The 12,481-nt window shown below is 48.4% G+C and overlaps 1 long non-coding RNA gene across 1 annotated transcript; it reads right to left on the bottom strand.

Annotated features, from left to right (window-relative positions):
- Positions 1–256: 256 nt before the first annotated feature.
- LOC139362714 (uncharacterized) lies at positions 257–6,061 on the bottom strand. Its single transcript, XR_011621908.1, has 5 exons — positions 4,920–6,061; positions 4,112–4,230; positions 3,688–3,767; positions 2,647–2,764; positions 257–463 (listed from the first exon to the last, which is right to left on the bottom strand). It is a non-coding gene; the product is annotated as an uncharacterized lncRNA (long non-coding RNA).
- Between the last annotated feature and the right edge of the window lie 6,420 nt (positions 6,062–12,481).

The following is a 12,481-nucleotide window of genomic DNA, read 5'->3' as shown; positions in this document are numbered from 1 at the left end:
CTCACAGCAGGTAGGAGGAACTGGGCAAGAACAGTGGAGAAGAAACGGAGGTACCCACACAGCCAAGCAGTGCACAAGGAGGGAAACCCAGGAGTATCCAGGAAAGCCCAGCTTCTGTGCGCAGGTCAGGAAGGAGGCAGGGCTGCTACAGGGGCTCCCAAGAGGGCCAGGGCCCCCAACACTCCATCCCACCTCTCCCCCGCTGCCCACACCAACACTGGGAGCTGCAGGAAATCAGGGAGTACATTTGCTGCAGCTTGTGAGAATAAGGGCAGCAGAGCCTGGCTCTGCCCTTGGGTACCCCACTTCACTCGTGCCCCTGCAAGGGCCAGTCTCCTGGCCTCCTAGTAAGGGCAGTCGGAGCTTCCTACAGCGTTTCCCCATTACCTTAGTGTTTCAGCACCTGGAAGAGATTAGCATCACTGGCAAAGCTGCAGAGCTCATTGTGCACTTCCTCTTCAATCTGAGTTGTAAAATATATATATATGTATATAGAATGAGATCAGTTCCAGTACTTTCCCTAGAGATCCATGTAAAATCGACAGAGAAGTGCCCATCATTACCCTCGGGTTTCCTGTTTTGAACCTGACCTGTTCTTGGCAGACACTCCACACTTGTCTCATCACATTGAAAGGCTTGGACAGACTTAACCCTCTCGCTTCCCCATCTCTCCCGTCCTGTTCCCTGCCCTGGACAAATGGGCCAGACTCAGTCCTCTGGGGACAGTTGAGGCAGGAGAGGTGGCCAAGTCACTTTTTAGTCATACTCCCTGCTTTGGTCTCTGCAATATCCTCCCTGCTTTCTTTCCTAGGTGACATTTCATGCAAGGCAGGAGACCATCCCCTTTGTTTTGGGGGTGGAGTGAAAATGCAGGCCATCTGGACAAAAGCTTTCCCTGGTGTTTTCAGAAACAGGGAAATCCTGAATGTGGGCTGCAGGTTACAAAGAGCTATCAGATCAAGTTCAGAAGCAAACACTTGGCCCGGCCTGGACTATTCAGGAAAACAATGGGAGAAAATGGTCATTGAATGGGAGGTGGATAATAAAGCTCTATGACTGCCTCTAGAACGCTGGCTAGGGGGGATATACATTCATTTTTCTCTGCATCATTAAGTCATGACTCTATCCTGACCACATGTTGTATAGACTGACTTGTGTTCCCCCAAAATTCATATGCTGAAGGCTGTATTGTCTGTTCTTGCACTGCTATAGAGAAATACCTGAGACTAGGTAATTTATAAAGAGAAGAGGTTTAACTGGCTCGCAGTTCCCCAGGCTATACAAGCATGACAACTTCCGTTTCTGGGGAGGCCTCAGGAAGCTTCCAATCATGGCGGAAGTCAAAGAGGAAACCAGCATTTCACATGGCCGGAGCAGGAGGAAGAAAGAGAGGGGGATACTCATGAGAACTCACTATCCCGACGACAGCACCAAGGGAGATGGTGCTAAACCATTCATGAGAAACCACCCCCATGATCCAATCACCTCCCTCAGGCCCTGCCTCCAACATTGAGGATTATACTTCCACAGTATATTTGAGGGTGAACACAGATCCAAACCGTATCAAAGCCCTAACCCCCGATGTGACTGTATTTGGAGATAGGACCTAAAGGAGCTAACAAAGGTTAGATGAGGTCAGAATAATGGGACCCAGATCTGATAGGATTAGTGTCCTCATAAGAAGAGACACCAGAAAGGGCTGACTCTCCCCACTCCTCTCTCTCTCTTTCTCGCTCTCTGTGCCATGTGGGGACACAGCAAGAAGGCAGCTGTCTATAAGCCAGGAAGAGAACAAACCACAAACTGAATTGACTGGCATCTTGATCTTGGATTTCCAGCCTCCAAAACTGTGAGAAATTTCTGCTGTTTAAGCCACCAGGTCTGTACATTTTGTTAGGGCAGCCCACACAGACTTATACACCACATAAGAATATTTGGTTGGGGCTGGGAGTGGTGGCTTATGCCTGTAATCCCAGCACTTTGGGAGGCCAAGGTGGGCGGATCACCTGAGGTCAGGAGTTCAAGACCAGCCTGGCCAACATGGTGAAACTTCGTCTCTACTAAAAATACAAAAATTAGCCAGGCATGATGGCACAAGCCTGTAATCCCAGCTACTCAGGAGGCTGAGGCAGGAGAATCACTTCAACCCAGGAGATGGAGGTTGCAGTGAGCCAAGATCGCACCACTGCACTCCAGCCTGGGCAAGAGAGAGAGACTCTGTCTCAAAAATAATAATAATAATAGTAATAATAATAATAATAAAACTTGTTTGGGCCTGGTATGGTGGCTCACACCTATAATCCCAGCATTTTGGGAGGCTGAGGCAGGAGAATCGCTTGAATCCAGGAGTTTGAAACCAACCTGGCCAACATAGCAAGACCCCATCTCTACAAATAAATTAGCCAGGTATGGAGTCGCACAGCTGTAGTCCCAGCTACTTGGGAGACTGAGGTGGGATGATCATGCAAGCCCAGAAGTTCAAGGATGCAGTGAGCTGCCATCTACGGTTGCACCACTACACTCCAGCCTGGGCACAGTGCAAGACCCCATCTCTAAAAACAAACAAGCAAACGAAACCAGCTGAGGCAATATAGCGAGACCCTGTGTCTATGTTTTAAAAAATTAGCTGAGCAGGGTGGTGCATACCTGTAGTCCCAGATACTTGTGGGGCTGAAGTGGGAGGTTTGCTTGAGCCCAGCAGGTTGATGCTGCAGTGAGTCATGTTCACACCACTGCACTCCAGTCTGGGTGACAGAGTAAGACCCTGTCTCAAAAATAAGTAAGAAGAAGGAGAGAGAGAGAGAGAGAGAGAGAGAGAGAGAGAGGAAGGAAGGAGGGAGGGAGGGAGGGAAGGAAGGAAGGAAGGAAGGAAGGAAGGAAGGAAGGAAGGAAGGAAGGAAGGAAGGGGAAAAAGAAAAAAGAAATAAAAAGAAAGAAACAAAGAAAAAAGAAAGAAAAAGAGAGAAAGAAAAGAAAAGAAAGGAGGGAGGGAGGAAGGGAGGAAGGGAGGGAGGGAGGGAGGGAGGGAGGAAGGAAGGAAGGAAGGAAGGAAGGAAGGAAGGAAGGAAGGAAGGAAGGAAGGAAGGAAGGAAGGAAAGAAGGAAGGAAGGAAGGATACTTATTTATCCTAAAGCCCACTTTTAACTAAACTGCTTCAGATCATGGGATGTAATTCCACGCACCTCCAGTTGCCAATACAGGTATCCCTCGCTTTCAGGAAGCTTCTTTGCTAAATCCTAATGATGAACGTTGCTAGCCAGCAACCCTCCCCAGCTTCCGAGTCACAGACCCCGGCCCCTGACTACAAGGTGTGCACATGATCCTGAGATACCTGATACTATTAAATGGTTGCAATTAAAAAACCAGGCATAGCAAGACCACTGGGTGTCTACTCCAATATTCATTTGCATCCTATTCCTTTTGAACAGAACTCTGATTTTTTTTTTATCGTGGTAAAATTCACACATAACAAAATTCACTATTTTAACCCATTTAAAGCATTCAGCGTTTCGCATATTCACAAGGTTGTGCAACCACCACCACTGTCTAGCTTCAGAACTTCTTTGTCACCCATAGAACTTTGATTTTATTACTTAGGACTTAATTTCTCAATCCCTCTTGCAGCCAGGTATAGCTTTGTCATTAGGCTTGTGATTAAGTATGAGTGTTCCTCATACTTCTGCTTACATTTTACTGGCTGGAAAGCTCCTTGCAAGGAAGTGGTCACCTTTTCATTCTCTCCTTTCATTCATTCTCTCCTGTTTCTTCTGTTAACAAACAGAGATGTGATGTTGGGGTCTCTGGCAGCCCTTATGGACTATGAAGTAAGTATTTGTAAGGCTGAGGACAGCAGGATGGAAAGAAAGGAGCCGAGGTCCCTATAACATATGGAGCCAGCTCTGGATTTCTTTTACATGAAAAATAAAGAAACTACTGTTTAAGCCATTGGTATTTGGGGAGTTTTCTATCCTCTGCAGTTAGACCCCATTCCAACTTCATCAAGGAGGATAGCAATTTCTAAAAATGACCCCTTCAGGATTCCTTGAAATATCAGGTTTCAGTGATTGGTCCGTAGGTTGGATTGGGGAGCTGGCTAGGTTGGGTCTCATACTCAGTGTAATCAGTTCAGGCATCGGATCAGTTCATGTTCGGTGGGATCAGATGGCATGATCCTCCTAGACTTGAGCCCAGGGACCCTCTGAACACACTGGCTCCAGGACAGCCGGCGGCCTAATGGGGCAATGAGACACCTTATCTAAGACATGAGCCCAGCCGTGTTTGGGGTAGGAACTGGCAAATATTGGGTGCTGGGGGTAACTCTTTTCCTAACAAGGAGATGACGCTATTGATCCCTGCAACAGAACATTTCTGGGTCCCACAGGGCCTGACCCACCAGTCTTAGAGCCCCCTTTGCCCCCAGCTCTCAGGAGGTAAAATCATAACAGCTATCATGTTTTGGAAACCTATTATGTTAAGGTATTGTTCTGCTTTACATGTAACGTCTTGTCATCCTTGCAACAATTCTGTAAGGAGATCCATTTTACAGATGAGGAATGAAGCTCATAGAAATTTAATAGCTTGCCCACAGTCATACAACCGGGGCGTGGCAGAGATGGCTTTGAACACAGGTGGGTCTCCTCTACATTCTCGTCTCTTCCCCCTCCATCCAGCTGCCTCCTTCCTCCCACACAGAAACCAAGGTCAACTGCTAGGGAATTACAGTGATGCCAGGAGATCTGGAGCTCATGCAAATAACCAGGGGGTCCTGCTCGGGGAGGCTCCCCTTCTTCTCCTGCTATACCCAGGCTACAAGAACTCCAGGGATCTCTTAAGCAAACAAAGCAGCAAAAACAGCACTTGGTCCTTGTCCCAGTTACCTACTGCTATGTCGCAAACCACCCCAGAATGAAGTGGCTTACAACAGCCGTTTCGTTCCCAGCTCTGGGCTCCGCTGGGTCATTTTCTGCTGGCCCTGCTGGTGTTCACCCATGGGCGGGCATTCATCTGGGGCCTGGCTCAGCTGGAGGGAAGCTGAAATGCTGGATGGGCTTTTCCAGAGCTTTTCTCTAGCAGGCTAGTCAGACTCCTTTCCAGACAATGCGGGGGTCCCAGTACTGTGAAGGCAGAATGGGACCCCATCCTAACTTAAACAGGGGTGCAGGGGGGGGACTGCCATTTAAAAAAAATAATAATTCCGGCCGGGAACGGTGGCTTATGCCTGTAATCCCAGTACTTTGAGAGGCCGAGGCAGGCAGATCACGAGGTCAGGAGATCGAGAGCATCCTGGTTAACGTGGTGAAACCCCGGCTCTACTAAAAATACAAAACTTGGCCGGGCGCAGTGGCTCAAGCCTGTAATCCCAGCACTTTGGGAGGCCGAGATGGGCGGATCACGAGGTCAGGAGATCAAGACCATCCTGGCTAACACGGTGAAACCCTGTCTCTACTAAAAATACAAAAAAAAAAAAAAAAAAAAAAAAATAGCCGGGTGAGGTAGCGGGCGCCTGTAGTCCCAGCTACTCGGGAGGCTGAGGCAGGAGAATGGCGTAAACCCGGGAGGCAGAGCTTGCAGTGAGCCGAGATGCGGCCACTGCACTCCAGCTTGGGCAACAGAGCCAGACTCCGTCTCAAAAAAAAAAAAAAAAAAACTTAGCCAGGTGTGGTGATGTGCACCTGTGGTCCCAGCTGTTTGGGAGGCTGAGGCAGGAGAATCGCTTGAACCCAGGAGGCAGAGGTTGCAGTGAGCCAAGTTCGCTCCACTGCACTCCAACCTGGGCGACTGACAGAGCGAGACTCCATCTCAAAAATAAATAAATTAAATAAAATAAAAAATAAAAATAACAATTTCCTCTGGATTTTCTTCAGCTGCTCGTCTAGGGGCCTAATGGGGAAGCTGGCCGCCTAGGGGTTTCCCCCTGTGTGGTCAGTACAGGTGTTCTGAAGGAGGAGCTCCTGCTGCCACACTGCTGACTAAAGCCAGTCATCAGCCCAGTCCAGATTCACACAAGGGTGTGACTCCCAGGACATGTGGCTTCTTGGAGAGCACCAAGGTAACTGACTCCCAGTCCTCCCCATGGTCTAGGTGACATTTCATGCAAAGTGAATGTCTTTTGTGTTGCTGCTGCTGGAGATCACTCTCCAATCTCATTGGCTGGGTGGATTTCCATTCCGCGTGGTCCTTCTGACATAACCTATTGTCTGTCTCCTAGTGACCACTAGAGCCCCCTCTCATGGCTGCTGGGCCCAACCCTCAGTGCCACGGGCATGTCCACCCTCAGTTACATATGGCACCGTGTGTTGGCTCCTATAATCCTCACAACAACGTTATGAGGTCGGAACTATCATCTCCTTTTCAGCGATGAGGAAGCTGAAGCATAAAGCTATTAGCCCGGGTAGTGACTTCAGACTTTGCGCCCTTAACCACTAAGCTCTACGTTCTGGTGCTGTCACACTGGGCATGATGGAAACCCTAAAGATACAAGGGTGGAAGGGAAGGAAGAAGCCTGGGTCTCTTCCAGGCATGTGCATAGTATAAAAGGCACCAGGTCAGGGCTGGGAAAGAGGAAAGTCGGATCAGGCACACTCCAAATCCAGAAGGTAGCAAATGAGGGAGTGTTGGGAGAAAACAGGGCTGTCACCTGAATTGCGGGTGGCCCTAAAGAACTGGATTTTTATTTTTATTTTTTATTGAGACAGGGTCTTGCTCCATCACCCAAGCTGGAGTGCAGTGGAATGATCTTGGCTCGCTGTATCATCAACCTCTCAGGCAGGAGAGCCTCAGCCTCCCAAGTAGCTGGGACCACAGGTGTGCACCATCATGCCCAGCTAACTTTCGTATTTTTTGTAGAGACAGGGTTTTGCCATGTTCCCCAGGCTGGTCTCAAACTCCTGGCTCAAGTGATCCACTCGCCTTCACCTCCCAAAGTGCTGGGATTATAGGCATGAGCCACTGCATCTGGCCTGAACTGGATTTTTAAAAATTTTTTTGAGATACAGTTTGTTCTTGTTGCCTAGGCCGGAATGCAGTGGTGCGAGCTCGGCTCACTGCAACCTCTGCCTCCTGGGTTCAAGTGGTTCTCCTGCCTCAGGCTCTCGAGTAGCTGGGATTACGGGTGCCTGCCACCAAGCCTGGCTAATTTTTGTATTTTTAGTAGAGACGGGGGTTTCACCATGTTGATCAGGCTGGTCTCGAACTCCTGACCTCGTGATCGCTCGCCTCAGCCTCCCACAGTGCTAGGATTATAGGTGTGAGCCACCGCACTGGGCCCTGAACTGGATTTTTTAAAAATAGACAAAACAGAACTTAGGTCAAAATTCTATACAGTGAAGTAAATACAGGCCAGGCGTGGTGGCTCACGCCTGTAATCCCAGCACTTTGGGAGGCTGAGGCCAGTGGATCATTTGAGGTCAGGAGTTTAAGACCAGCCTGGCCAACATGGTGAAACCCTGTCTCTACTATAAATACAAAAAATTAGCCAGGTGTGATGGCACACACCTGTAATCACAGCTACTTGGGAGGCTGAGGCAAGAGAATCACTTGAACCCGGGAGGTGGAGGTTGCAGTCAGCTGAGATGTCGCCATTGCGCCCCAGCCTGGGCAACATTAGCAAAACTCTGTCTCAAGAAAAAGAAAAGAAAAAAATACAAATCCCCCTCCCACTGCTGTTCGCCCCTCCACCGCCGCCACAGATCCACTAAACATCAGCAAGCGTGACCTACGCATGGCAGTCAGTGCGTACATAGCACATACATGTTCACCACGATTAATCAACAGGCTCATCTCAGTGTGGTACAATCAGAGCACAGCTTTCTCTTCTACTCGCAGGCAGGATTTGTCTGATTTGCCTGCCTTGCTCCTTGATGACATTGACTAAGGGAGATTCCATCACTTTCACACTAACTTTCAGTTATGAGAATTGTTTCCACATTGAAAAAGTTCAAAGTAGATCGAAACTTTGGCTGGACACGGTGGCTCATACCTGTAATGCCAGCACTTTGGGAGGCCCAGGCAGGCAGATCACTTGAGGTCAGGAGTTCAAGACCAGCCTAGCCAACATGGTGAAACTCTGTCTCTACTATAAATACAAAAAATTAGCTGGGTGTGGTGGCATGAGCCTGTAATCCCAGCTACTCGGGAGGTTGAGGCAGGGGAATTGCATGAAGCTGTGAGGCAGAGGTTGGAGTGAGCCGAGATCGCGCCACTGCACTCTAGCCTGGGCGACAAAGCAAGACTCCATCTCAAAAAAAAAAAAAAAAAAAAAAAAAAGAAAAAGAAAAGAAAAAAAAGTAGATCACAACTTCAAATTTATATCCAGTTCAAAGTCTCTCCCCTCCTGAGAGCTCCAGTTCTGGGTAGAAAGACAGTGCAACCCTCAGCAGTGGGTGGAGCTATGGCCTGTTCTTTTGACTCCTGACCCCATGACCACCACCACCATGCCAAGTGATCCCCTAACCCTAGCACAGCTGACTTCTCTGGGATGGGGAAGAGCAGGGAGCTGTGGAGGTGGAAAGGCTTCTGTTCTTGGCCGAGCGCCTTCTGGCTGTCAGTGCTGGCTCACAGTGTTGGTGGGCTCGGGCTGCCATGACAAAAGAACCACAGACACGGCAGCTTAAGCAACAGAAACTTACAGTCCCACCATTCTGGAGGCTGGAAGCCTGAGATCAGGGTATCTTCGGAGGCCTGCCTTCTTGGTTGTAGATGGCCACCTTCTCCCTGTCTTTATATTGCCTTTTCTGCCTACTGGTCTGTGCACAAATTTCTTCTTACAAGAACATCAGTCCTATTGGATTAGGACCCACCCTAAAACCTTATTTAAATGTAATTATCTATTTAAAGACCTTATCTCTAACTACAGTCACATTCTGAGGTTCTGGGGCTTAAGACTTCAACATATGAATTGGGGAGGGGGATCCCAATTCAGCCCATCGCTCTCATCCTTTTGGAAGCTGGGCAGGATTTCTGGAGCGCCTCCTGAGGGCTCTGTGTGGCACCATGCCTGGGTGGCTCTCTCCCAGCTCCAGGACCCCCACCCTGGCAGCCCTGAGGCAGCTGCATCCGATGGCACACACTGGGCCCAGGAGGAAGCTCAGCTCCACTCTCCCCACCCATCTGGGCCCACCTCTGCCCTCAGTCGCCTCCATGCCAAGGGCAGGCTCTAGTCGCCCTGCGATGCTGCCTTCCGCAAAACGAGACTCCATCTCACTTGCAGGAAACGCTCCACAAGCCCCCAGGAACTTTTGTCCACCTGTGGCAACAAGACTTGGGACTCAGACACTTAGTAACAGCCAGCCAGGGTGGGAAATTCTGGGCTCCCTTCCTGATGTACACCCCTGCTCTTTGTGATTGGGTCTCATGAAGCCCTTATCTCTCAGCTGCAGGGAGGCCAAGCCCTCCCCAACCCCACAACGGGGAGAAAGCACCATCTTTCCCCTAATGAATCTCTGGCCTGCCTTTCTAGAGGCAGGCGGTAGGTGATGGGGGCGGGTTGCTGGAAAGGTCGATGGCCTTTTAGGAAGTCCCCTGATATGGTTTGGCTGTGTCCCCACCCAAATCTCATCCTAAATTGTAGCTCCAATAATTCCCACGTGTTGTGGAAGGGACCTAGTGGGAGATAATTGAATCGGAGGCAGTTTCCCCCATACTGCTCTCGTGGTAGTGAATAAGTCTCACGAGATCTGATGGTTTTATAGGGGAAACCCCTCTTGCTTGGTTCTCACTTCCTCTGTGCCCCCCACCATGTGAGATGTGCCTTTTGCCTTTCACCGTGATTGTGAGGCTTCCCCAGCCACGTGGAACTGTGAATCCATTGAACCTCTTTCCTTTATAAATTACCCAGTCTAGTCCTGGCATGGTGGCTCACTCCTGTAATCCCAGCACTTTGGGAGGCCGAGGCAGGCAGATCACCTGAGGTCAGGAGTTCAAGACCATCATGGCCAATATGGAGAAACCCTGTCTCTACTAAAAATACAAAATTAGTGGGGCGTGGTGGTGCGCACCTGTAATCCCAACTACTCGGGAGGTTGAGGCAGGAGAATCGCTTGAACCCGGGAGGTGAAGGTTGTGGTGAACCAAGATCACACCATCGCACTCCAGCTTGGGCAACAGGAGCGAAACTCCATCTCAAAAAAATATAATAATAAAAATAAAAAATAAATAAATTACCCAGTCTAGGCCAGGCACGGTGGCTCACGCCTATAATCCCAGCACTTTGGGAGGCCGAGGCAGGCAGATCATGAGGTCAGGAATTTGAGACCAGCCTGACCAACATGGAGACACTCCATCTCTACTAAAAATACAAAATTAGCTGGGTGTGGTGGCACACACCTGTAATCCCAGCTACTCAGGAGGCTGAGGCAGGAGAATCGCATGAACCTGGGAGGCGGAGGTTGCAGTGAGCCAAGATCGCGCCATTGCACTCCAGCCTGAGCAACAAGAGCAAAATTCTGTCTCAGAAGACAAACAAACAGCCGGGCGCGGTGGCTCACGCCTGTAATCCCAGCACTTTGGGAGGCCGAGGCGGGCGGATCACGAGGTCAGGAGATCGAGATCACAGTGAAACCCCGTCTCTACTAAAAATACAAAAAAAAAATTAGCCGGGCGCGGTGGTGGGCGCCTGTAGTCCCAGCTACTCGGGAGGCTGAGCCAGGAGAATGGCATGAACCCGGGAGGTGGAGCTTGCAGTGAGCCGAGATCGCGCCACTGCACTCCAGCCTGAGCGACAGAACTAGACTCCGTCCCAAAAAAAAAAAGAAGACAAACAAACAACAACAACAACAAAAACCATTACCCAGTCTCAGGTATGTCTTTATCGGCAGTGTGAAAACAGACTAATACATCTACCAAGGAGGGCTCTAGAGTCTCTCCTTAGGCAGTGTGGGTGTTTATCTCCTATTGTCTTCCTTTGGGGGGTGCTGCTGAAAATTCAAGACCACATCCTATCACTTTCTGTTTTTAAAGCCTTACATAGTAGCACACTATTCTACATCTCAGATGTTTTCCTTTAGCTCTGTGTTGGAGATTATCTCAGATCAAGACACAGCTGCCAATCTTCCTGCCTTCACAGTGTTTCATCATATTGATGTCCAGGGTTTCTTTAACTAATCCTCTATTGGTTGTATCCAAACTTTTGCTAGTGTAAACAACACTGCAACAAATATCGATTAATCAATGGAGAATTTTTCTGTGTGTATATCTGCACCCCATCATGCCCAACTGACTTTTCTTTTTGGAGAAAAAGAAAACACCCAGCCATGTTGATTTCTTAAACGTGGTACTAGCCTGTAAATGGATAGACAACTCAATGGAATAAACAGGTGCACAATTCGCATTCCCATCAGCAAAGTTTGAAATCACCTGGTTTCCCATAGCTTTACCAACACACCAATAAAGCATTATCAAATGTTGCCAAACTGATAGGCAAAAAATACAGAACATAATTGTACTTTATTTTCTTTTTTTTTCTTTTTTTAATCTTTTTTTTAAATTTCCCCACCCTCCTGCCTAAAAATACAAAAAAATTAGGTGGGCATGGTAGTGCATGCCTGTAATCCTAGCTACTCAGGAGGCTGAGACAGGAGAATCGCTTGAACCTAGGAGGCGGAGGTTGCGGTGAGCCGAGATTACGCCATTGCACTCCAGCCTGGGCAACAAGAGTGAGACTCGGTCTCAAAAAAAAAAAAAAAAAAAAACAACCTTTTCTTTTATGATTTCTGGGTTTGACATTGTTTTAAAAGGCCTTTCCGCCATAAGATTTTCTATCTCCCATATTTTACTACTGCTTTTATGGTTTCCATTTTGGTATTTTAATATCAATGAATCTGCATCTTATTTTAGCTGAGGATGTGGAGATTCGATTTTCTTTCTGAATGGGTAGCCAGAAGTCTCAACACCATTAATTGAATAGTGTGATTCCAAGTGTCTAGCCCATTTTGTAAACTAATATCCTGCTTAGAAATGAAATTCCTGTATGTATTTCGGTCTATTCTGGGACTTTGGATTTATTCCATTGAGTTGTCTATCCATTTACAGACTAGTACCACATTTTAAAAATCAACACAGCTGGGTGTTTTCTTTCTTCACACACACACACACAAATTAGCTGGGCATGATGGTGTGCTCCTTTGGTCCCAGCTACACAGGAGGCTGAGGCAGGAGGATCGCTCAAGCCCAAGATGTCGAGGCTGGAGTGAACAGTGTTCCCACCACAGCTCTCCAGCCTGGGTGACAAAGCAAGACCCTGTCTCTGTTAAATAAAAAAAATAAAATAAAGGCCAGGCACAGTGGCTCACACCTGTAATCCTGGCACTTTGGGTGGCTGAGGTGGAAGGACTGCTTGAGGCCAGGAGTTTGTGACCAGTCTGGGCAACAAAGTGACATCCTGACTCTACAAAAAAATTTTAAAAACTTAGCTAGACATGGTGACATGAGCCTGTGGCCCAGCTACACAGGAGGCTGAGGCAGGAGGATCCCTTGAGCCCAGGAG

This window comes from Macaca nemestrina, chromosome 4 (assembly GCF_043159975.1).
Source record: "Macaca nemestrina isolate mMacNem1 chromosome 4, mMacNem.hap1, whole genome shotgun sequence".
NCBI classification, from domain to species: Eukaryota; Metazoa; Chordata; class Mammalia; order Primates; family Cercopithecidae; genus Macaca; species Macaca nemestrina.
Note: the sequence above shows the minus strand (reverse complement) of the source record. Positions and strands in the feature narration are given on the sequence as shown.